This window comes from Psittacula echo (assembly GCF_963264785.1).
Source record: "Psittacula echo genome assembly, chromosome: 2".
Classification (NCBI taxonomy): domain Eukaryota; kingdom Metazoa; phylum Chordata; class Aves; order Psittaciformes; family Psittacidae; genus Psittacula; species Psittacula echo.
In genome coordinates this window covers 75,089,852-75,114,505 of record NC_137737.1, presented here as the reverse complement: position 1 = coordinate 75,114,505, position 24,654 = coordinate 75,089,852, and positions in this window count along the sequence as shown.

Sequence of the window (24,654 nt, the reverse complement as noted above, 5' to 3'; positions counted from 1 at the left end):
AGGAAGCCAGGAGAAAACAGAGACAGGACACCTGAACCAAGCTAACCAAAGGGGTATTCCATACCACAGCACGTCATGCCCAGTATATAAACTGGGGGAGTTACCTGGAAGGCCCAGATCACTGCTTGGGTCAGACTAGGTATCAGTCAGCAGGTGTTGAGCAATTGCATTGTGCATCACTTGTGGGTTTTGGTTTTTTTTTTCGTTTGAGAGGGGTGTATTCCTTTTTGTCTTTTTTTTTTTCTTTTTTTCTCTCTCCATTTCCAATTATTATTATTGTTGTTGCTGTTGTTATATTATTATTATATTTTACTTCCTTTTAATTATTAAACTCTTCTCTTCTCAACCCATGGGTTTTTATGTTTTTTCAATTCTCGTCCCCATTCCACTGGATGCAGCAAGCTGCTGCATCGTATTTTGTTGCTGGCTAGGCTTGAAACATGACAATTACTTACACTATAGTGTGCTAGCTTGCCTGATCTGAAAACAAAAGAGAGCATAAATAACTACAAAGAAGTATTTAATCACCCTAATATCTTCATCAAGAGGTACTGAGCGAGGCAGCCTGTTGGCAAAGACAAATCACAAGTCAAAACTTTAAAGAACTGGAACAAGGAATTAAAAAAAGAAGAAAAGCAAAAGATAAATTTCTCTCCCTTTCTATAAGAAACATGAAAGTAAATAACTGACAAAGTGTTGAGATGTTTGTTAACGCTGTGAATATTTTTCAACCTTAATTCTCTCTGTTCTGCTGTTTCATTCCATGGACTCTTGAGTCTATCACTAAAGCTGAGCTGCGGAGTCTTTGTGGCTCTTAGCATTATCTGCTCCCTAGGAGCTGAAACAAACTTTCTAGCTGACTGATGGCTGATGCTGGCATAGATTATTCAAATCACAGATCATAAATAGTTCTACTGGATGCCATCTAGAGCAACCTCCTGCTCAAAGCCAGGAACACTGCTGACCTTGGATCAGCTGTGGCTGTTCCTAGCTAGGTCTTCACAGCCTCCAACAAAGGAGATGACACAGTGTCTCTGCACAACCTTTTCTTGTGCTGTGCTACTCTGTTAGTGAAAAAGTTTCTTCAAAACTGAACCTCTGAAGGAACAGTTTGTGACTGATGCTTCCTGTTGTACCATTTGTCACTACTAGGAGGCATTTGGCTCCCTAATCTTGGTATTGCTTTATAAGTAGCTAGCTGTACACAACCCTCAGTCCCCTCTCAACAAATTTAACCAGTCCAGATCACTCCACCTGTCCCTACAGAGCACCTGCTCACAGCCTCTGTCCGTCGTATTTGTTCTCTGTAAGACCTTTCCCCATTTCTCCACATGACTTTCCAACTGGGAGGCATAGTACTAGGCGTGGTATCTCAGGGCAGCCTCACTAGTGCTGAACAGGGTGGGAGTAATACCTTTCCTAAGTATGCTGGCCATCTTTCTCCTAATGCAGCCCAGTATTTGGTTTGCCTAATTTAATAGATAGTAGATTGAATAGATTCAGAAAAAAATTGGGTATGGATAACAAGAAAACAGCTCTAAACATCAGAGTGAACAGTAACTGGATGCCAGTTTGGAGACAAAAGATGGTTCTGGCAGGTGTTTTTGCCTAGGTGAAGGAAAAGTGGCATCTATGATCAGAAGGTTAAAGGGACAGGGAAGGCATGAAACAGAAGTTAAAAGACCGAGGAATTCACTAAGATAGGTTTTTAGTGCTCCTTCAGTCAAAATTTGCAAAAGGCTGTTATTTAACTTCAAAGACTTCTGTTCATATAATGAAAGTATGAACAACAGAAACTAGATTAGCCAAAGCATTCTTACATTGACAAGTCAGTATGGGAGGTTCAGCTTTATCTGAAGACAAATCATTGCAATAAATGACTTTAATATTATGCCCTTCTCTAAGGCCACCAACTGCTGGTAAGCTGTTTTTAGGTAGGCCTCAATTTTGATGCCTTCTACTTCTGAATTCTCGTGTGAAGTTTATGGAAATGATAACAAATTCAACTTGTGATCGAGTAACGTAAATCTGTAAGAAGAGGGGTATGTCAAAGGCTAAGGTGCTGGTGCAGGAGCACATGATGTCACGGCTGTAGTCCTGGTGACATCTCTCCAGATAATCTGTTTCTCGTACCATGGAGCTTTAATATCTGAGATGAAACATTTAAGATGTAAGATCACATATCTTGAGTCAGAAATCTGTGGTTTTTACTTAATACTGAGAGACTCAATTCTCACTGGTAATGACAGCTGAGAAATTACAGTTCTGATAAGGAAACTCTGTTTCTTGCAAGCTGAGGACTGTAAAGCAAGAGTGATGCATAATGTGCTGCTTTAAGTATGTGGCAGGTTGACCCTGGCTGGACACCAGGTGCCCACCGAAGCTACTCTATCCCTCCCCTCAGCTGAACAGGAGAGACAAAACATAAAGAAAGGCTCATGGGCTGAGATAAGGTCATGGTGAGATCACTCACCAATTTCTGTCATAGGCAAAGCAGACTCAGCTAAATTAATTTAATTTATTATCAACCAAATCAGAGTAGGATGACGAGAAATAAGCCCAAATCTTAAAACACCTTTCTCCCATCCCTCTCTTCTCCCTTGGCTCAACCTCACTCACAATTTTTTCTACTTCCTCCCCCACAGCGGCACAGGGGACAAAGAATGAGGCAGATCATCACATGTTGTTTCTGCCCCTCCTTCCTCCTGAGGCAAAGAACTGGTCATACTCTTCCCCTGCTGCAGTGTGGGGCTCCTCCCACAACAGACGGTCCTCCATGAGCTGCTCCAACATGAGTCCTTCCCATGGGCTGCATTTCTTCATGAACTGCTCCAGCATGGGTCCCTTCCACAGGATCACAAGTCCTGCCAGCGAACATGTCCTCTCCCCATGTGGCCATAGGTCCTGCCAGGAGCCTGCTCCAGCGTGGTCTTCCAATGGGATCACTTTTGGTGCATCCACCTGCTCCAGCTTGGGGTTCCTCCATGGGCTGCAGGGGCACAGCTGCCTCATTACGGTCTGCACCCAAAGCTGCAGGAGAATCTCTGCTCTGGCACATGGAGCACCTTCTCCCCTCCTTTACTGACCAAAGATGAAATGAGCAGTGTGAAAACTAATAGCAGTCTGGAAACGGGGAGAAGTACAAATCTGAACCTTGACATTTGGATGTGGGATGACTGCTTGTTTATAGATCCTGTTTAGCATTATGCTTAAGGTTTGTTTCAGGCAGAAACCAACTCAGTGTGTTTCTGAGTAACCTGTGTCAGTGGGAGACACAGGTATTGGCAGGATGAGTGTGTTCTGTTTAACTGTACTGAAGGGTCAAGGGTTCTTGTAACAGACAAGTATGGAAGATTTTATCTGGTTTATCGTTTCCCACACACCCATACTCTCTTTACATATCCAAATTCACAGAACTAGTTATCCTATAGAAGAAAAATATTTGAATAAGCAGTCCTTGACACCATGAGTAACCTGGTCTCACTGGATGCTGGAACCAGCAAGGGAGTTGATAACACAAAAGCATTTCCATTTTTGCCTGTTGTTATTATACTAGTCTCTTAACCCACTTAAAGTCTCCTGAATATTAATCAGACACTTTTGCTTGATGAATCAGTGTATTGAGCTGTTTGAGCTTGGTATACAGAACATAACTAATCTCCGTTCACATCTAGCCAAGGGCTGCAGCTAATAGTGAATGTGGCACTGAGCTTATTAATTCATGTTTACAATACGTGAACCCAACAGCCAGATTTGTCTAACAAATCTCATACTTTGGAGCTAAAGAGTTATCCTACACTGACAACAGTTAGAGTCATTCAAGTAGAGATGCTTTTATTTTGCCCCCTCTTATTGGGATATTGTTTTTTTCTTTTGGTACTGTCTACATCTTCATCACAAGGCAAAATGCATGCAAAACGCCATCCAAATAAACAAATGCCAGTTGAAAATTCGTGTACAGAGACTAAGACAAGATAATAAATAAGCACTTTGAAAAAGGTTACCCAGGAGAAGTGAGATAACAGTAAACAAGGCTATAGCTTCATCCCCGCTTGTGTATGGAAGAGCCATTGCTTCCAAGGAGAATGAAGAGGAAGGATTTGAGTGAAGCCACTGAGGTGGGATTAGAGTCTTAGGGAGCTCCTGCTCCTCTATGGGGCCAGTACAAAGCACTAAGAGATAAACGATTGAAAATGAAGTAAATTTATTGACAACAGCCTTCCTTGTGGAACAGACTTTGTGATTTTTAATCTTTTTCTGTCTAGCGAGTCTATATAGTATTGTATCCACTTTAATTAGCCTGTGTCTTTGGGCTATTATATAAAATATAACAGTGTGTTTGTCTGGTCAGACCTTATGAGGTTCAATAGTTCTTTTTCAATAGAAGAACACCACAGAAGTGGATAGTAATGTATCATTACTGAAAATGACGCAAGAGCAAGGATAAAAATGAACATATAGAAGAACAGGAACAGCAAGCAAGTTTCATCTAAATGGCACAGACTGAGGGTATGTTCTAATGAGTTGTAATTCAGCAGAGGCTTACTGCAAGTGAAACAGTACTCAGTCCTTTACAGTCTCGTACTCTCTTCTATTCCAGAGAGTAATACTGTTCCAGCACAGGATCTCATCTTTAATTTCACAAAGATTATGGCCTGCGTGCAAGAGGCATGGAAATCCATGCCTGAGCATTGCTGAAAACCACACACTGTAACTAATATTGTAAATGTTGCATAGAGTCCAAATTTATTTTGGTACTTCCAGTTTTCAGGAGTTTGTGCTAACTGAATTTATTTGAAAAGGAAACTCCTTTTTACCTTGATAGAGCTTGTGGAGGAGGCACTGGGGATGAGGTTTGGGTAAAGAAGCAAAGCCTATTAAAGCTCATTAAAAAGAGCAGACTTGATGAGGAACATATTGCTTCTGTGAGCTGATGAGAATTCACTGTGTGGGAAGAAGTCTGCAGTAAAGCAGTAGATTCTGTTCTTAAACAGATTCTGTTCTTAAACGACAGATCAAGAGTCTGTCTAGCGGAACAGGCAATCAGTAAAAATCAGCTCTTAATCTTTGAAACTCTTCTCCCTTGAAGAATAATTTTCCATACGTGAATATGCTCCTCTATATACCCTATCAAGGTAGAAGTTAAACCCTCACTCTCCGCTATTACAGGGACACTGTAAGTTTCTCACCTGGCTTCCTAATAAAGGGTTCAACCTGGGTGAGAATTTACTGGGGAGGAGCAAAGCTGGGCAAAGGAAATCCAGTCTGTAATGGATCCTGCTGCACAGTAGAGCCCTTTTGCCTTCTGCTTACCCATCAGAGTGCTCTAACAAGAAAAAGACATGTTTCCCTTAGGCTGTATCTGCTTAGGAAGGAAGGCCAGGTTAGTTCAAGATTTAGGATTTGACCATGGCCAGTTCTTCTTGTAGCTATGCCAGCAGAAAGAACTGCTCTCTCTGCTGCCTGTCAGCAGCCCTTTCCCAAGCTTTGTTGCAGGTACATCATGCCCTGCCTTTGCATTGCTGACCTCGACTTTGTCTTGCCCTTGTAATTTCCCACCCTGCCTTGAGAACTCTTTCATGGCTGCAGCTTTACCCAACAATTGCTGGACTCTGACTAAGCCGGGGTGCCAGCTAGGGTACCAGCCCTCCTTAAGCTTGGCTTTCTGGTGGTGGTGGGACTGCACCTCATGGAAGAGGAGAGAAGAAGGTATGGTCCTGCTGGCTCGTGAGCACTTGCTGCCCTACCTGGCCTGTACCCCGTGGCTTGCACTGACCCCTGACACCTACCTGCTAGTGGAGTTGTTTGTGTGAGCCTGTCTTAACACACCTAAGCAAAAACTGGCAGGATTGGATCAAATGGGAGGTCTCTGGTGATTTGGTTCTTTCCGACTTGGCTAATTTAGGGAAGTGATGAGCTCAGCCTGTGGAGATCATCTGTCCTTTGGGTGGGGAAACTGGTGGGCAGCTGGCAGCACACAGAGTTGAAGGTGTCTTCACTGGCACAGTCTTGACAGGAAGAAGATGTATCTATGCTCTTGTACCCAAACTGGCAGGCAGTGTCTTCTCAACTTCTGCCTACTCAGAGAACCCAAAGCCAGCTGCTTGGGGTTGTTCCCCAGGTACAGAAGTCCTTATAAGCATGTCCAGAGCTGGCCCACTGAGGGAAGGATTTCCATTCCTGATGCCCCAAAAGTGATATACAAAGACTGGGTAACTGTGGCTTCATACTTACATCTGGGTATTAAGACAATGCTACTTGTTTGCTGTCACCTTACTATACCAAATAAGACTTGCTCTGCAGTCTTGCAGAACTAAAAGTAGGCTGTGTTTCCTGGTATTGTGAAAGAGTTTCAGAGGCTTTCAAACAGGAATGGACCAAGTGCTTATTCTCACTGAAGGAAACAAGGTACAAAGCATGAGAATTGGTTTTATATTCCCAAAGGAGTGTGTGTGAAGTGACTTTCTCTACCAACATCCTGCAGCAGAGTTTGTGATGTGTCATTTACTGGCACACAGCAAAAATCACTGTTTTCGTTTAAGCTTCTTTTCATAATAGGGATGTAACAGTCCTTCAGTGTATATTCCGAAGGAAACACGCTAAGAAAATTTCTTTTTTTCAGAGTTGAGACTCCTGTGCTACTTTATTTTGAATATCTAATCAAAGTAGCCTGCTCCCAATTTAATTTCTCTCAAACATTTTGCATTATTTCTCATTCTGTCACTGACTTTCCAGACAAGTTTCAAAATAAAATTCAAGCAGAATGAAATATTTCTCCAGATAAGTAGTGGAATTGAAAACAAGTCTGCTTTGTTGCAAAAGTACTGCACTCTATCATAATACGTTGGAAAGGACCTCAAGGATCTTCTGGTCCAACCTTTCTTAACAAAGCATGCCCTAGATGTCCCAGCACCCTGTCCAGCCAGAAGTGTCCAATGTTGAGGAATCCACCACTTCCTTGGGGAGATTATTCCAATGGCTGATTTTTCTCATTGTGAAAAAATTTCCTCTTGTATCCAGTCGAGATTTCCCCACGCGTAACTTGTACTCATTACCCCTCATCTTTTCTATGTGACCCCTTGTAAAAAGTGAGTCTATCTTCTTCATAGCCACCCTTTAAATACTGGAACATGGTGATAAGGTCTCCCCTAAACCTTCTTTTCTTGAGGCTGAGCAAACCCAGTTCTTGCAGCCTTACCTTATAAGGCAGGCTTCAAGGTCCTTGGGATCATCTTTGTACAAATTCTTTCAACCATTTCCAGCCTGTCCACATTGGTTTTGTATAGCAGGAGCCAAAACTGAACACAGTATTCCTGGTGTGGCTTAATAAGCATCGAGTAGTGGGATAATGACATCTTTATCTCTGCTGGTGATGCCCTTTTTGCTGTAACCCCACATCCTGTCGGCTTTCTTCACTGCAGCTGCACACTGTTCGCTCATGCTGAGCTTGTTGTCCACCAGGACCCTTAGGTCTCTTTTCACAGAGCTGTTCCCCAGCCAGGTAGATCCCAGTCTGTGCTTCACTCCTGGATTGGGTTTTCCCAGATGCAAGACCTTTCTCTTGTCCTTGTAGAACTTCATCAGGTTCTTGTTAACTCACTCTTCTGATTTATCCAGGTTATCCTGCAGGGTGGCTCTCCCTTCTGAAGCGTCCAGTTTTCCACTCAGTTTAGTATTGTCAGCAAACTTGGTCAGGGTACAATACATCCCTTATGAAGATATTAAAAGCATTGGGCCCAATGTGGATCCCTGGGGAATCTCACTAGTGACAGGTCACCTGTTGGAGCTACTTACCACCACCTCTAAATGCGGCTTGTCAGCCAGTTCTCCAACCACCACACACACCACTTGTTTAGACCATAATGCACCAGTTTCTCTAGTAAGTGGCTGTGGCAAACCATATTGAAAGCCTTTGAGAAATCCAGGTCAACAATGTCCACCGTTTGTTCCATATACACTGAGAAGCCTCGCAACAATGTCAGCCAGCTTTCTTAACACCCTCGGGTGGATAGTGTCAGGGCCCATCGATATGTAGGGGTCAAGCTCCTGTGGTAGTTTAGATATTCTTCAGTAAGACAAGAATTCTGAAAGGAGCAAAGCAATTTCCATTACTAATCATTTTCAACTGTCTGTAGAGCTGCACAAAGGTTTGCAGTTGTCCCATCAATAACGTATAAGTTAGCAGTAGAGCTACCTCTGTGGAGATGAAACGTAACAAAGCTATACTGAACAGAAGTCAGTCAGGTTTGTGGAAACTCTGCACACATATAGTTGGAAGTTTCTGCATTATTAACTCCTACTGTCTTTCATTCTCTGGTGTAACTAAATGCAAACAAATTATTTTTGTTAATAATCATCATGTTCTGTTTTCATCTGCTGTATACAAAAGAACACTTACAAACATATTAACCTTCTTCAGCTTTTTCTGAAGTGTCCTTAACTCTTCAGGTAGTAGATAAGATTATTTTCTTTACACTCCAGTGAATGAGATATTGCTTTGTGATGACTGGCCAACGTATAAGGGGATAAACCACATAACAGAGCTCCCCTTCAGCTCACTAGTGTAAATGTCGAGTGCATTGCTATAGCAACAACCTAAAATGAAGAATTCACTAGTTCCTCCCACTAGCACCTCTTAAATTACTCGTTGTTTTGGAGGGGAAGGAGATGGATTTTGTTGTTCTTTTTCAGCAGCAGGCCCAAAATAATTAGCCTCTTTGATATGATCCAAGATGGGCTTGGGCATGTGAGTGTTACAGGACTTCAAAATGCAGACACCTGCAAAAACAATTGACAGCCCAGTGACTGCTGAGCCACTACCTAATCCCGGAGAAACCTAAGGCCTGTTAAAGCCTGTATTCTATAAATACACATATAGATGAAGAAGCCCTGCAGAAAAGGACATAGCTTCCCCAGTGGCACTGCCCAGGGTAGTGATGGGTCACAGGAGTTATTTATGCATAAATATGCAAATCCCCACCTAAACCAGCAGCCCCTCCTGGTTCTGTGGATGCTCCAGATGCCTTTATACAGAAGTGTCGTGGGAAGTTGACTACTGCTCTCTAGAAAGTTCATTTGCCTGGCTCACTGGGAAAATTAAATGTTTGAGGTGGATTGACCATACTCCTGAACACAGTTTTCTCAGTCTAGCGTACTCCCTCAGTGTGATGCTTGAGATCTTCATAAAAATCAGATGTAATTGGAAAACACAAATGCCTACTTATTAATCAATCATGCCTTTTTCCTCACTTCTATCTCATATGCCCGTCAGCAAGATATTTGTGAGAAGGCACCTTATGTGGAAGAGGGAAATGAGAGGTGTGTGTCAGAATTGTTAATCTAGAAAGAAACGAAAAAGAATTAATATTAAAAGTCAGTACTTCTGACTGACTTGTGTCATACGTCTGCTTTTGTATCAGGGGCACAGATGCTAGGCTTTTGAACAAATCTTGCCTTTGAAGACGACTTTGCTAGTTGAAGATGTTACCCTCTTTCACCATCCATGACTTCCAGGTAAAATCTAAATAGAGGTAATAGCTAGACCAGAAATTCTGTGTTTCCATCTTCATCAAAGAGGTTTTTAAGATTCCATGAAAAAGCTTTTTTAACAGTACCTGGTTCAAACCTGACATCAGATTTTGAAAGAAATATATTCTTCCGGTTTTAATTTAGTGTAGAAGCACTGACTCCAAAAGCATGTAGCAGCAGGAAAGCAGAAATCTGTGTTTGACTAAACCTTGGAGAGTAGCAGCCTGCTAAGTACAACTGCAAAGAGTTAAATGAACTGTTGCAAGCATATGTAGTGTCAGCAGTTGATTTGTAAGGAGGCTGTGGCAGCAGGGAGCAAGGTTTTCGTTTTGAAATTATGAGGCTCCATACTTCAGGGGACACCAGGGCCAGACTCTATTTCCTCTTCTGTAGTTGCCTAATGTTTAGATCAAATGAGCTACATGTTATATCTAAGCTTTCTGTACTTTCTCTTGCATTCCTCTGAAATAATAGCAGTTCTTGAGCTGGCAGAGACATTGGTGCTTTGACCTGTGTCAGGATTCTTCCACCAGTATAGACATAAGAAATGTTGTCAGCACGTTCAGTGATGTTGTGATAATGAAGTTGCAGCACAGCAGCTAAAGTAAGAGAACAGGAAGTGCTTCATTTGTTGTAATATATTTTGAGAATGGGAAAATGGTTTATTTGAGCAGTTAAAAATCTCTAAGACATACTGTTTCTGGGGTACAACTGAATGAAGTTCCCTCATCTTGAAGTGGTGGTTGGTGGAGCATAATTCGTAGCAGCCCAGTCATTAAGATGGTTGCTACTGAATTCAGTAAAAACCTCAGTCTCAAAATCCTGGTTTTACTTTACTCCTCACCTGGTGCAATGCATGAGGAAAGTTAGATGGGAAATCTTGCAGTATGAGCAGCAAATCAAATAACCTTTAATGCATGATAAAATATCCCGAAATAAAACTATTAAACATATCCACTTAAGCAAAGCTGGAAGAGATACACAGAAAAAGTATTGTTTTCTATGTAGAATGCTCTTCTCCTCTTTCACACCATAAATATTCTAAATTGTCTTCTTTCCCACTTCTCAGCTTCTTCACCAGATATGGGCTGGGTTTAATAATAGCTTACCCCTTCACTGAAGCTCCAGTCAATGTTAGTTTAAAGCAAAAATGGAAACACTTCTTTAGGATTAATGCGTTAGTGGCTTATTTATTTCAGATATTAATTTTAATTTAATTGCTGAGATTACCAAAGTTTGTGAATACATGAGTGGGAAGATGGATGCTTGCTATTGTCCTCCTCTGCAAACTCACCATACTTAAAAGAGCTGCCTTGCTTGCTCAGCCTTTAATCCATGATAGAAACAGTTCTGAAATGGATGTGTAGGCCCAACAGCTCCAATTCTGAAATGACTGACTGCTACTTTCTCTGATGTCCTTGGCTTATGTTATCCACCTAGCATTTACATGGCTCTTCCTTTCTCCACTGAAATAGTGCAGTTTTATTCTAGATTCAGAACTGTTATGACACCCTGATTGAGGAGAAAAAAAAAGCTATTTGTTTCAATATAGCATAAATGCTATACGTTTTTCTCTTCCCCTAGGCAATCACCTTGTGTAGGGAAGGGGAAGACAGCTTTTTTAGAGTAAATTTTATTAGGTTATCACATAGGTCAAGATATTGTAAATTCAACTGTTTAGCTGCAGTGAGGCATGAGGAAAAAACCTGATATGCTGTTATTTATATAGAGAACTTCTCTTGTATTTGTAAGAGCTTTAGAACAAGGACAAACTGATTTTCAGTAGAGTAACTGTAGTAGGGGTAGATATTTTGAAGCTAGCTCTAGTCTTGTTAACATGAGTTAACAGCAAATCTTACCGTATCTGCTATACAAATTTGCCAACGACTCTGGCAGCACACCCTGCTTCCTGGCTTGTGCAGAGCTCTGTGCCACCACTCTAATACATGAATTTGCTGCATAAAGTAACCACCCAAACTTGCTTGTGAGTATGTCTATTTTTGCTCTTAACAGCACCTTTTAACTGATGTGAAGATGGATTCTGGCTGGGGGTGGGCAAAGTGTGGGAAATAGGGTGCCCTGGTATCTTCATCGGAGTTTTTTCTAACAACTGAATTCCACAAAACCACTTTACTTATTGTTTTACAGCCTTTGCAGTTTCATGGCTGGTGAAGGAATCTCAGTGCGTTACAGAAGACTGGAAACAGTATGTCCTAGGTTCACTGTATATTCGAACTATGGTTACCCAGCTGAACCAATGTCAAGCCCATTTCTCTTTTTAGAGAAGAGGTTGATTTTGTTTCAAATTTGTTTGCTTTCTAAAGACTAACATGGATGCATAAATTAGGAATTGGTTTGACATTACTGGTTCACTTCTGAGGTGGACTACCAGGGCTACAAAAATCACAAATTTATAAGGCTACTAATAGCTGTTGTATCTTTGCTGTGTGGTTAATATTGGTCATCCGCTTTTTCCAGTGGGTGGGGATTTCATTACAACAACTGTTGCTTCCTCTTCTCTTTGCCAAACGTTTTCTCCCCATGACATTCTGTTTCTCAACGAAAGCAAAGCGGTTTTTCCCAGTGAGCAAGCATTACAGGAAAAACTCTTGTTGGGCAGTTATTTTTCATTTTAAAGAATCTTTTCTTTATATAAAGCAACTGAAATCTTGATACATTCTGCCTCAATTGGCAGCATTTGTCACAAACATTAAAACTCTTGTCTGTGCTCTTGTATCATGTCTCAATTACTGCAACACCACCTGATTCAGTGTCAAAACCATAACATCTTTACAAAAAAAAAAAAAAAAAGACAGTCTTATTTCATGGATTTCTAACTAATACTTTTGCAAAGTTATTTTTCTGTGCAGTTACTCAGCGCACTTCCTTTGAGATGTCTGAAATATTTTCTTCAGAACAATAGGCTATAATTTGACCCTGAACATCCATCATCTGGCTGAAACTACTTGAATTATCACATTCAATAGCTGAAGGCTCCTAAAGATACTGACGAGCTTTCCAAGTTGTCTATTTCTATTCATCTTTTGCCAGCACAGCAGAGTTCTGGTGCACATTAAGGGGCTTTTTGATATCAGTGATTCCATTACCCCTGTAATAATATATCAGATTTTACTATTACAAAATAACATTTTTGGCCAAACTTACTTGAATTCTCTTCCTAGCTGCTCTTTTAAATCTAAGCATTTGAATTTTTGAGGTGTTTGATACTGCCTTTGTTGTTCCTTTAGCTTGCTAATTTTAATATCAAGGACCCAAGTGGATTGTTTTGTGAATGTTTTCCTTAAAATTAATGGGTTCTATCAAATTCTATCTCATAATGTTTTACTCACCCATAGGGGTTCAAAAACTGGAGTTTGACTGTAAAAGAACTTTTCTTTGTATATATTCTTGCTTCGTACATTTCTTGCCCAAGGAAGTTGTGAATGCTCCATCCCTGGCAGTGTTCAAGACCAGGCTGGACAAAGCCTTGAGTGTGACACACTTTACTGTGAGGTGTCCCTGCCCATGGCATGGTGGTTGGAACTTGGTGATCTTAAGGTCCTTTCCAACCCTAACTATTCTATGATTCTACCTACGTTTTGTAACATCTCCCTCAATGTACCATGAAAATACACTATTCAAAGTAAATGGGTGGACCTAGAACTGTATGAGGAAATGAAAGACTTACGAAGAAGAGATATGTAATATTGAATCTACTGTGCTTATCATTGGTTCTCTGCAACTTTCCTTCCAGCATGACAATCTACAATCTAAAAAAGCTTGGTGCTTTATCAATATTAACCAAAGATTATGCCTGACTTAGCTGTAGAAGAAAAAGGTGATGTTTCACAGACACTGAAGGACAGTGTGTTAGTTAAAAGGGAAAACTAATTTATTGGGATCTTGGCCTAGGGTAACACTCTCAGGAGGAAATAAAATCTTCCAAATAGGGTGATCAGTTACTGTTCAGTATTGATTGGAACTCCGCTAGCAAGGTTTCTTGTAGAAAGAAGATAAGAAGGGATGCCCTGAGGTACTGTTCTGCTCAATTTTGATAAACCAGGCAGCAGTAGCCATGCCTGACCAACCCAGCACATGCGTAATTCACCACTGTTGCCATATCTTAACTACTAAGTGCAAAACACCTCTAATATCATACCTGTATACAAAAGACTGTTCCATGTGATCATTTCTGCATGAACAGGTTCTGTTGATGATTTATAAATGTCTTATCTATGTACAATTTGATTAACATTTCAACAGACCCATGTAGGAGAGTCTTTGGGAAACTCCACCTGGATTGTTAACACATCTAAAACACGCAAACTGGACTAGGTACAGCAGGAACTGCTAGGGGGAGCTTCTAGTGCTACCTGAAATTTCCAGCTCTGAGGTCCTGTAACAATTGATCAAATACTTGATTGTGAAGGTTCAGTGACCTAGTTTGGAAACAGCTGATTGCCTCAAGTCAGCCCAGTATTTTATCTTTGCAGAGAAGTGGTTGGGGCATCACTGAACCACCCGGGGAATTAAGGGCTGAAGTATATTTGGCCTGCATACAGTCACAGCAACACTGCAGGTATAACTAAGGAACCAACCTGATTTTACTACCTGCTGCACGCTTTAAAATTAAATTTCATAGCTTTTTTACACAATTTTTAAAACTGGAAGGCAAAGAGTGCATCTACTCTGTGATCAAATAAATATGGTTGAAACACACGAGGGTGAGCTGAGACACTATTAAATGTGGTGCACATGCTAGAGCTAATTACGTAGCTACTACCCTGAAGAAGTTTTGTAACCCCTTCTAACCTATGGGCTGTAATAGCCAAACTGCTGCTGGAAGAGATAATTGTTGCAAAAGAGTCTAGTGAGCATGATAGCAATTACACAAATCTATTTTTTAATATTAGACTCTTAAATACCAGACTTTTCCAGAGACACAGGTAAATACTACGGGCTGGCGCAGAGGGCCTCTAAGTCATTGTATGTGGTCAAAATGTCAAAAAAACAGTGTTCTTGATTTGGAGGGGGGAGTGTGATAAAGGGAAAAGGTCTTCTGTGCCTCAGAGATATAATGTCATTATTTAACCTTCTGAATTACAAGTTTTATGCTCAGAGAATCTGTTAAGTCATTTATTAAGAGAAATACGCTGAAGAGAGAGAAAGACATAAAATTTTTCTGTGTTTCAACTTAGGAGACAGGTAGGTACTGTTAACAGACAAATTCACTACTCTGGAAAATAAGAAAATGCTAGTGGAGAAAGAACTAAACAACTGAAGAGTGGCAAGAGAAGGATTTCAAGAAGTTGTAAATGAGTTACTAGGCTTTTTAACTTCAGGTCAGTGATTATAATCCAGGCTAGCTCTGTATTGATAAGAAAGTAATTACTCTTTGACACATCTGAGGGGTCTAGGTGATATGAATTAAAGATCTGGGCCAAAACCTAATGAAAAGCTCTACGTGTTACAAAACTCAAATACAATCAATTTAAACAAAGAGCTGAGAATATCTATTAAAATGTGCAAAATTGATTTTATGGAGAGAAAATAACAAATCTGGTACACGTCCTGGGCCTGTCAGGAACCCAAGTGTTAATTCCTGTGACACAGACCTTTAACCAGACGGACTTGGTTCAATACCTCCAAAAAGGTAACAGGGATGAGAAACAACTTCGCAATCACCAATTTTGTTGAGTCACTTGCCAGATTAGAACATCCCCCTTGACTTAGCACTTTTAATCACTACTACACTAACAGGGAGCCACAGAAGCGTGACTATTGAATATACCCTCAGCATGTCCCACTCCTTTTGGATTTCTTCCTCTTAGTCTTCCCAGGTTTTCTTCCAACAGAAGCTCTCCTACCAAACTCTGATTAATAGCACAGAAACTGGAGGAGCTTTGTATATTCTTTGTGCTTTACATAAAGATATTTCTTCTTCCCCCTGCTTTGATAGAAAAATTGAGAAAACTCTGGTAGCAAGATAAGCCAGAGTTACAGAAGTCAATGAACTGTGAAATAATCTACTGTGTTTTACAACCAGTGATTTAGGCCAGTCAATAAATATTTAATGATATTTTTTAGGTCAAAAGACTGTGGCACTGGAGAAGGAAGGAAAACTGATGCTTTTTATATTTGTTATGTACTGTATGATTAAGTCTTTATATAAAGTGGAAAGAAATTTTCAAAGAAAACGTGTTTCTTTATCATTTGTCAGGGTAGTAACAACACTTCGAAATATTGTACAAAATTATAAGAATAATTTTAGGGCTGAATGCATTTGTTCTTAAGGTATGGAGCAGGTTTCTTCCTCTTTGTTAAAAAAGAAAGTATAACTACCTTCCTAAATCTGAAGGTAAATTGCCATCCTAATTCTGCAATGTAAGTTTGGGTTGCAAGTTGAAGAGATATACTGTGATACAAGAGACAAACACATCTAAGGCAATCCACCTGTGACATTCTGCTCCTGAGTTTATATCCTATTCACTAATCTCATTATACTACAGTTAAAGTCTGTTTGTATGTTTTGGCAGAGCAGGTACCTAAGAGCATTCTTTAGATCATTTACAGCAGTACCAGCGACCCAGCAAGGCTGAATCATGAACCACTGAAATCACTGAGCTGAAGAGTTGCTAAGCTGACTGAAATCACTGAACTAGAAAATCCAACATCTTGCCTCTCAGAATCTTGTTGGAAAGGTGTGTTTTGGATCGTTTTGGTTTGTAGATCAGTTGTGGAGGGTTTTTTTTCGGTTTGGTTTCTTTTCATAAATTCAAAATAAATATCTTTTCATGCAAGTCATTGAATATGAAACTCTTGCAGTTCAGACCAATTTGAAGAGAGCTATTTCAGTCTTCAAAGGTACAGATACCAGTAAGTAATATGAATCCTAAAGATGTGCCATTAAATCTATGGTACTGATTACATTATGGTAACCATTGTTAGATGAGTGATTGATTAAGAGAAAAATGTAGCTACATAAACTATAATTTGGGAGGAATCCATCTAATCCTTTAGCAGTTATATTATTGGGGTATCTTATCTGAAGTGAAAGGAAACAGTTGTTTTCTTGAGGCTGCAAAATTTTGTAATTTTACATTAAGAGAACTAAATTGTAGGAAGTACTTGATTTCAGTTAATTGTCCTAAAGGGTACCTTCTAGCTAAAAGAAAAACTAATTAAAAGTATTCCAGTAGGCAGAGAAGAAATGAGGAGGAATGAGAGGGAAAACGAAGGAGGAAATGATTTTCCAAGCACAGCTACTCAGGAAGAATAGGAAAGCCTGAAAATGCTGACCTAGTGAGTGAGACAGGAATAGAAGCCATGAAGAGCTTCTCATCAACTCCACTGTCCAATGGACATGTTTGGGCAATGAGTCCTTAAAAAATATCTCCTTCCAATAAGGAACTGCTTTCTCCTTACTCACAGAGCTACTATTTGTCATTGCAAAAGATGATGTCAGTTATGAACACACCAATATTTTACAATGAAAGATGGTATTGTAAGCTTCTGTCCCCTTGATTAAATACAATTGCTTAGAGCCCATACTTAAGTTCTATGAGAAGAGGAATATAACTGAAAATGCTTATTATATATAGATGTGTATATATACATGTAACCCCTCCATTAAAGTGTCTTAGCTTGTGTATGAGTTCCCCGATGATCCCCTAGATGATTCTACAGATGCTTTGCATTTTGTTCTCCAGGCAGATCCACTCCCTTTCCAATCACAATAAATGCCTGGCATAACCTAGCACCAAGAGATCTGGAGCTCTTCGCATATTCACAGACCAGAGTGGGATTCATAATGGGTCACTTAGTCCACTTTAAGACAAATTGGAACACTTCAGCAATGTGCTTTTTCCAGAACTGGAAACACAAAGTAGACACTGTGATTAACCAGCCACATATAGACCACCAGCAGCCCATGTAGAAGGAATCAAAACAAATTACTATTCCATCAGAAATCATCATTTAGAAAGACAAAATAACTCTAACACTTTGCAGGAACTGGATAAATCAAAGGAAAACTGAACAGTAAGCAAGGAGAAGAGTAGCAGATCCTGGTCTATGAGACAAGCCAATACACTTACCTGACTCCTGAACAACCTGCTTATAGAGCAGAAGAAAATCCTGCAGGTCAACAACATCCTTCAGCTCACTGGACTCCTCCTAATTTATGAAAAGCTTTTCAGGAGCAGCAGCTGTGGGCTAGGCCACTGGTTCTTCTTCCTCAAGCTGAACATTTTTTCTGAGATAGCTCAGTCCCCTGTGACAGAATCATTTCTCCCTCTTCAGTTCTGCATTCACCAGACCTGGTATACTTTTTAGTGTCTGACCTCAAGAGAAAGTAGTTTACTAGTTCCATCTAGGCACAGAAAGCAAATACAGAGAGATCTATATTTAAATCAAATATAAATTAAAGGTTTTGCTCAGTTGTTATGAGTTCAACATGAACATATTTTTCCTCCTGAAATTACTGCAGGCTACTCTGTAAAGAATGCCCTAGTGGAAAATTATGGCAGGGGAGTAATTTGCTTCTGGTTACCTACTTACAGTATTTAGTAAAATGAATGAAAGTCTTCAGTAAACCAGCTAAGAACAATCTAGCTCTATCAAGACTAATAAAAACACTAGCTATTTCTTGATTTCCTCTCCCCAGTTTACTTTCTACTTTATAATTAATCAATTTCTTGCTTACTTGTATCTGTAATTTAGAAGTGGTGCACTAAACAGAGGAGGTAAACAAAAGAATAATCATTCCTAATCTAGTCACAGGTGCATTCAAATTAAAGAACAATCATGCATATTAACTCCTCAAGAGACAGATAGGGACTAATGGTTACACTTGAAACAGTACAATGCCGTATATTTACAATGAAAGCTTAGAAGCAGCTTAAAACAGGTACAAGATTCAATCTACATAATTTGATTTTTTTTTAAGTGGTAAGCTTTTTCTGGTACTCTAGTTTATTCTTTCACACTTTTCTTAGCCTAAATATAAAAAGATACTATACATATATTCCGAATGACATATAATTATCTGTTTTTAAATGATCACTCAATCCATTTTTTCCTCCAGACACTTCACACTAAATCATGTCACCTCCCAAGGCTCTGTCCAGCCTGGCCTTGAGCACTGTCAGGGATGGAGCATTCACAACTTCCTTGGGCAACCCATTCCAGTGCCTCACTGCCCTCACAGTAAAGAACTTCCTCCTTATATCCAATCTAAACTGTTTAAGTTTTAACCCGTTACCCCTTGTCCTATCACTACAGTCTGTAATGAAGAGTCCCTACCCAGCATCCTTGTAGGCCCCCCTTCAGATACTGGAAGGGTGATAGGAGGTCTCCACACAGCTTTCTCTTCTCCAGGCTGAACAGCCCCAACTTTCTCAGCCTCTCTTCATACGGGAGGTGCTCCAGTCCCCTGATCATCCTCGTGGCCCTCCTCTGGACTTGTTCCAACAGTTCCATGTCCTTTTTATGCTGAGGACACCAGAACTGCACACAATACTCCAAGTGAGGTCTCACGAGAGCAGAGTAGAGGGGCAGGATCACCTCCTTCAACCTGCTGGTCACACTCCTCTTGATGCAGCCCAGGATACAGTTGGCTTTCTGAGCTGCGAGCGCACACTGAAGCCGGCTCATGTTCATTTTTCATTGACCAACACCCCCAAGTCCCTCTCCGCAGGGCTGCTCTGAATCTCTTCTCTGCCCAGCCTGTAGCTGTGCCTGGGATTGCTCCCACCCAGGTGTAGGACCTTGCACTTGGCATGGTTAAACTTCATCAGGTTGGCATCAGCCCACCTCACAAGCTTGTGTTGAGGTCCCTCTGGATGGCATGCCTTCCCTCTGGTGTATCAACCGAACCACACAGCTTAGTGCCGTCAGCAAACTTGCTGAGGGCGCACTCAATCCCACTGTCCATGTCACCGACAAAGATGTTGAACAGAATTGCTCCCAACACAAATCCCTGAGGGATACCACTCGTTACTGGTCTCCAGCCAGACATTGAGCCATTGACCACAACTCTTTGCATGTGGCCAATCAGCCAGTTCTTTATCCACCGAGTGGTCCACCCATCAAATTGATGTCTTTCCAAATTAGAGACAAGGATGTTGTGTGGGACAGTGTCGAACGCTTTGCACAAGTCCAGGTAGATGACGTCAGCTGCTCTACCCCATCCATCAGTTCCGTAGCCCTGTGAGTGATGGATAAAAATAGTTAACGAAATGGATCCAGGCGTTATCGCCCTGGCCTGGCTTAGGCCTTGAGAACAGTGAAGAAAACACCAGGGGTTAATGTCCTACTTGGGCCTAAGCCTTGGGAACTGTAAAGAGAACAATGAAGGGTAAAGATTGGTTAGCAAAGCAAAGCAGGCGGTTTGCAAGATAAAGCATGATGTGCATCTCAAAGACGGACTAAACGGTGTGAATATTTGTAACCCTTAGTAGTTTTGCTAAATCGGGATGATAAGGGAGTAAAAGAGTGGAAAGTAACTGCTTAGAACCTAGTAGACTATAAAAGGGATGCGAGATGCAAAATAAAGGTCTTCAGATTCCGCCAGAACTGGAGTCCGTCTTTGATATGCCACATAGCCCCATCATAGAAGGTCACCAAGTTGGTCAGGCAGAATTTCCCCTTAGTGAAGCCATGCTGGCTGTCACCAATCACCTCCTTGTTTTTCATGTGCCTTAACATGCCTTCCAGGAGAATCTGCTCCAAAAGTTTACCAGGCACAGAGATGAGACTGGCTGGTCTGTAATTCCCCGGGTCATCCATTTTCCCCTTCTTGAAAATGGGGGTTATATTTCCCTTTTTCCAGTCATCGGGAACTTCACCTGACTGCCATGATTTTTCAAAAACGATGGCCAGTGGCTTAGCAACTTCATTGGCCAGCTCCTTCAGGACCCGTGGATGGATTTCATCAGGTCCCATGGACTTGTGCACGTTCAGGTTCTTAAGATGGTCTTGAACCAGAACCTCTCCTACAGTGGGCCTAGGCTCATCATTCTCACAGTCCCTGCATCTGCCTTCCAAGATCTAGGTGGTGTGGTCAGAGCATTTGCCAGTGAAGACTGAGGCAAAGAACTCATTAAGAACCTCAGCCTTCTTCAACTCCATGCATTGTTAGAGGTGCTCTATGTTTGATTTTATCTTGTATAAATGAACTAAGTTTATATTTAAAATGTATTCTCTGTTGTCCTGGGTTCAGCAGTAGCAGTCATTTTTCTTCTTTTTAGTTGCTGGTGCAGTGCTGTATTTTTAACTTTCAGCCTGGGAACAGCGCTGATAACACCGATGTTTTTAGTTGCTGCTCAGTAATGTTTACCCTGACCAAGGACTTTCTGAATCTCATGATCTGCCAGGGAGGAGGGGAAGCCGGGAGGAAGCAGAGACAGGACACCTGACCCAAACTAACCAAAGAGGTATTCCATACCACAGCACATCATGCCCAGTATATAAACTGGGGGCAGTTACCCGGAAGGGCTAGATCACTGCTCGGGTTGGGCTGGGTATCGGTCGGCAGGTGGTGAGTGGTTGTATTCTCTTCCCTTGTTATTTCCTTTATCATTATTATTACTGGTGGTAGCAGTACTGGTTTGTGTTATACCTTAGTTACTGGACTGCTCTTATCTCAACCCGTGGGAGTTACATTCTTTCGATTCTCCTCCCCATCCCTCCAGGAGCAGGGGGAGGAAGTGGGGGGGTAGTGAGCGAGCAACTGTGCTGTTCTGGGTTGCCAGCAGGGCTTAAAACACGACAGGTTGGCATTCCTTCATACTGGGTGCAGACTGCTCTTGTTCAGAAGACCTCACCATAAGCAGCGTAGTAGCAAATGTCATTTGCTGTACTGATAAGGGATGGTGAGGAAATCCTGTATGCTTTCTACGTTTCTGCAAAGTTCATGCAGAGCGAATCAAAACCCTTTCTTTCACCTATGGAATGGCCACACTCAAATGCCTGTAAGTGGTATAAATGCCTTTATTGATGCAGTCTGACCATAGGGATTAATTTCTAGGGACACCCAGCAGCGGTGCCTAGTGTGTGGCCGCCATGGGCAGGGACATCCCCCTGGGCATCCTGGGCACAAGGACTTCCTCAATGCCAGCATGCCAAAGGCCTTTCTCCAAGGCACACTGGGTGAAGGCAAAGCAGCAGCAGGGCTGCTGTGGGCAGGGCTGCGGGGGCCCCATCACCCCCGTGTCATAGTGCCAGCACGCACCAACACAGCATCACAATGCTCCGGGGCAGTATAAAGCCAGTGCCCTGCGGCAGTGCTTTGGAGCTGCAGTGCCAGGCACTGGAAGGATGCTTGCTCCCAGGGTAGATCAGGCCAGCGGCATTTTGCTGTTGTGGGAAGCCCCTGAGGCAGCTCCCGGTGGAGGCAGAAAAGGCAGGTGCAGTGTCCCCTTAGAGGCATAACCGGCCCGTGGACCAGGAGCAGGTCTTGCTGACGTGCTCAGGGAGTAGCCGATCGCCAGCACTGGGGTCAGGAAGGAATTTTCCCCCGGGGCAGACTGGCACCGGCCCCGGGGGTTTTTTGCCTTCCTCTGAGCACTGAGCATGACCACTTGTCAGGGCTCCTCTGGTCCTGGTGCCCTGGGTTATCGCCTGGTGCTCATGCACCACGAAGGTGGCCTTCGTGTCCTGCAGCTGGGGGGGGAAGGCTTTTTTGCCCCCAGGCTGGACTCGCAAGTGTCCCCGGGGTTTTTTTGCCTCCTCCGCAGCCGAGCACAGCCCCTTCATGGGGCTCCTTTGGGTCACGGTGGCCCAAAGGCAGAGGCTCGTGCTCCACGCAGCTGGCCCTCGTGCCCCGCATCCGGGGGGAGGCAGCGTTCAGCACTCCCAGGCTGGCCCCAGCATGGCCCCGGGACTTGCTGCTGTCCTCTGTCGCATTGAGCACCACCCCGAGTCAGGTCTTCCCTGGCCCTTTCTGGCTGGGTTCTTCCACTGCTCCCGCCCCACCACGGCATCGCTCCTGCCCCGGCTTTCCTCTCTCAGGCTGCAAGGGAGGCCTTTTTCCACATAAACTGAAGCATGCGTCAGCCTGCTGCTGCCTGCGCATGTGCATCGGGTTAAGGCTTGCGAGCATCAGCTCTGACAGATTTAGGAAGAGGAAACAGAATCTAAGCTAAACTAGACTAAAATTAACTAAACTAAACTGAGATGAATAAAACAACTTGATTTATAAATAAATAAAATACTCTTTCCACCTGTAACCTGTTTTGTGTCTTCTTTGTGTCTTTGAAAGCATTTCTGGTGTTAAAACCCCTTGGCATTTTAGGTAAATAACACTCACATCATCATACAACTTATCAAGAGTGCAATGAATGCAATGCAATGCAATGCAATGCAATGCAATGCTATGCAATGCAATGGGGCAGAACAGAACAGCTATGCTATGTCATGCATACAGTTCTGCATGACAAGCTCTGATGTAGGCCTGAGGGGATATCTGCAGTGCAGGTCCCAAAGGGGGGCCAGTCCCAGACATCGAGGCCTATGAACACCCTCTGGACCCTGACACAAGTAGACCTGCACTCCTCATCTACTCTCCTTTCGACACGTATGAGGTGCCACTGGAGAGAGAGCATTGGGCCAGATGGACTCCTGATGGAGCGCTGTTGTTCCCAGGCTCTTGTGTTTTGTTCTGTTTCTCCCAAAGAAACAATGCAGGCATTTTTAAACACTAGTATGTGGGGGAGGAGTGGGGTTGGGAGTGGGGGGAATCACAGGGACATGAGCAGGTATTGCCCACATAAACAGGATTTGAAATCCTGTAGTTCAGGAGCACATCCTGCTTCAGGCTGAGGGCCTGATCTTTGAGCCTCATTGGTGTCACAGACGTGGGCTTTTCCTATCCTGTGGAAACCTAAAGAAACTGGGCAATTACCCGGAAGGGCTAGCTCACTGCTCGGGTCAGGATGGGTATCGGTCAGCGGGTAGTGAGCGGTTGCATTCTCCTCCCTTGTTATTACCCTTATCATTATTATTATTGGTGGCAGCAGTAGTGGTTTGTGTTATACCTTAGTTACTGGACTGCTCTTATCTCAACCCGTGGGAGTTACATTCTTTCGATTCTCCTCCCCATCTCCCTACGAGCAGGTGGAGGAAAGGGTGAGGGGAGTGAGAGAGCGGTTGTGTGGTTTTGAGTTGCCAGCTGGGCTTAAACCACGACATCTGTGAAGTCTGACAGATTGTCAATATATGGAGTTTATTTAATCAATTTTGACTCACTCCAATGATTCTTTCTTAGGTAACTTCTAACCATCTTTATCTTACTCTCTTTCATTTTTCATATCACATTTCAGACTTCATGATACATATTCTGATCTTGGTATTTGGCCTACCAAAGGCATTAGTGATAACAGGAGTTGCATCAAGTTCTCAACACGGCAGAAAACAGAGAGGAGCAATTTCTGTGAGGCTTGTTTGCCTTGTAATGCAATGGCATAAGTGCCATCAATGTTCTGCTAAGTGCAGTCACTAATAGCCTTTTTAAACATTTACTCTTTCTCTCTGTGCTGGTGCTTTATATGTTCATAGCATTAAGACTCAAGTCTGAGCTTCTTCCACTACAGATCTTTGAACCACTGCTTACTGGTTTTTTTTGTAGCAGCGCGTGCAAGAGTTGCTTCTCAGTTCCCTTACTCACAACTTTATTACTTCTTAACTACTGTTATTAATTCCCTTCCCATCACGTTGAAAAGTCTGCCTTTTGAGTTTCAATGATAGAGGAATGCTTTCAACTATTCTCTCACGCCCCATAAATTGTCCCCATCAAGTCTCAGTCACTGGAACTTCCATCTTTTTCTTTCATTTTTAGCATTTCCTTTGCAGTACTGAAATCTCTATGAGAACTTGTCTAGTCCTCACTTTGCTTCTGAAATGTCATCCCACTAAACCCCCATGGCACTCTGCCACTGAGATAAAAGTGTTAAAAGCCAAGAAGAGGATATTGACTGAAGATGTCAGCAAGGATTCTCTTTGAAGCTCCCATTTAATTTGGAATGGAAAGGCAGATATGAGCAGTGTCTGTGGCTGGGATTTGGGAATTTAACTGTATGGAATAAAACTGACTTGACAAGCTGCTTTATCCAAGATACTTACCTCAAA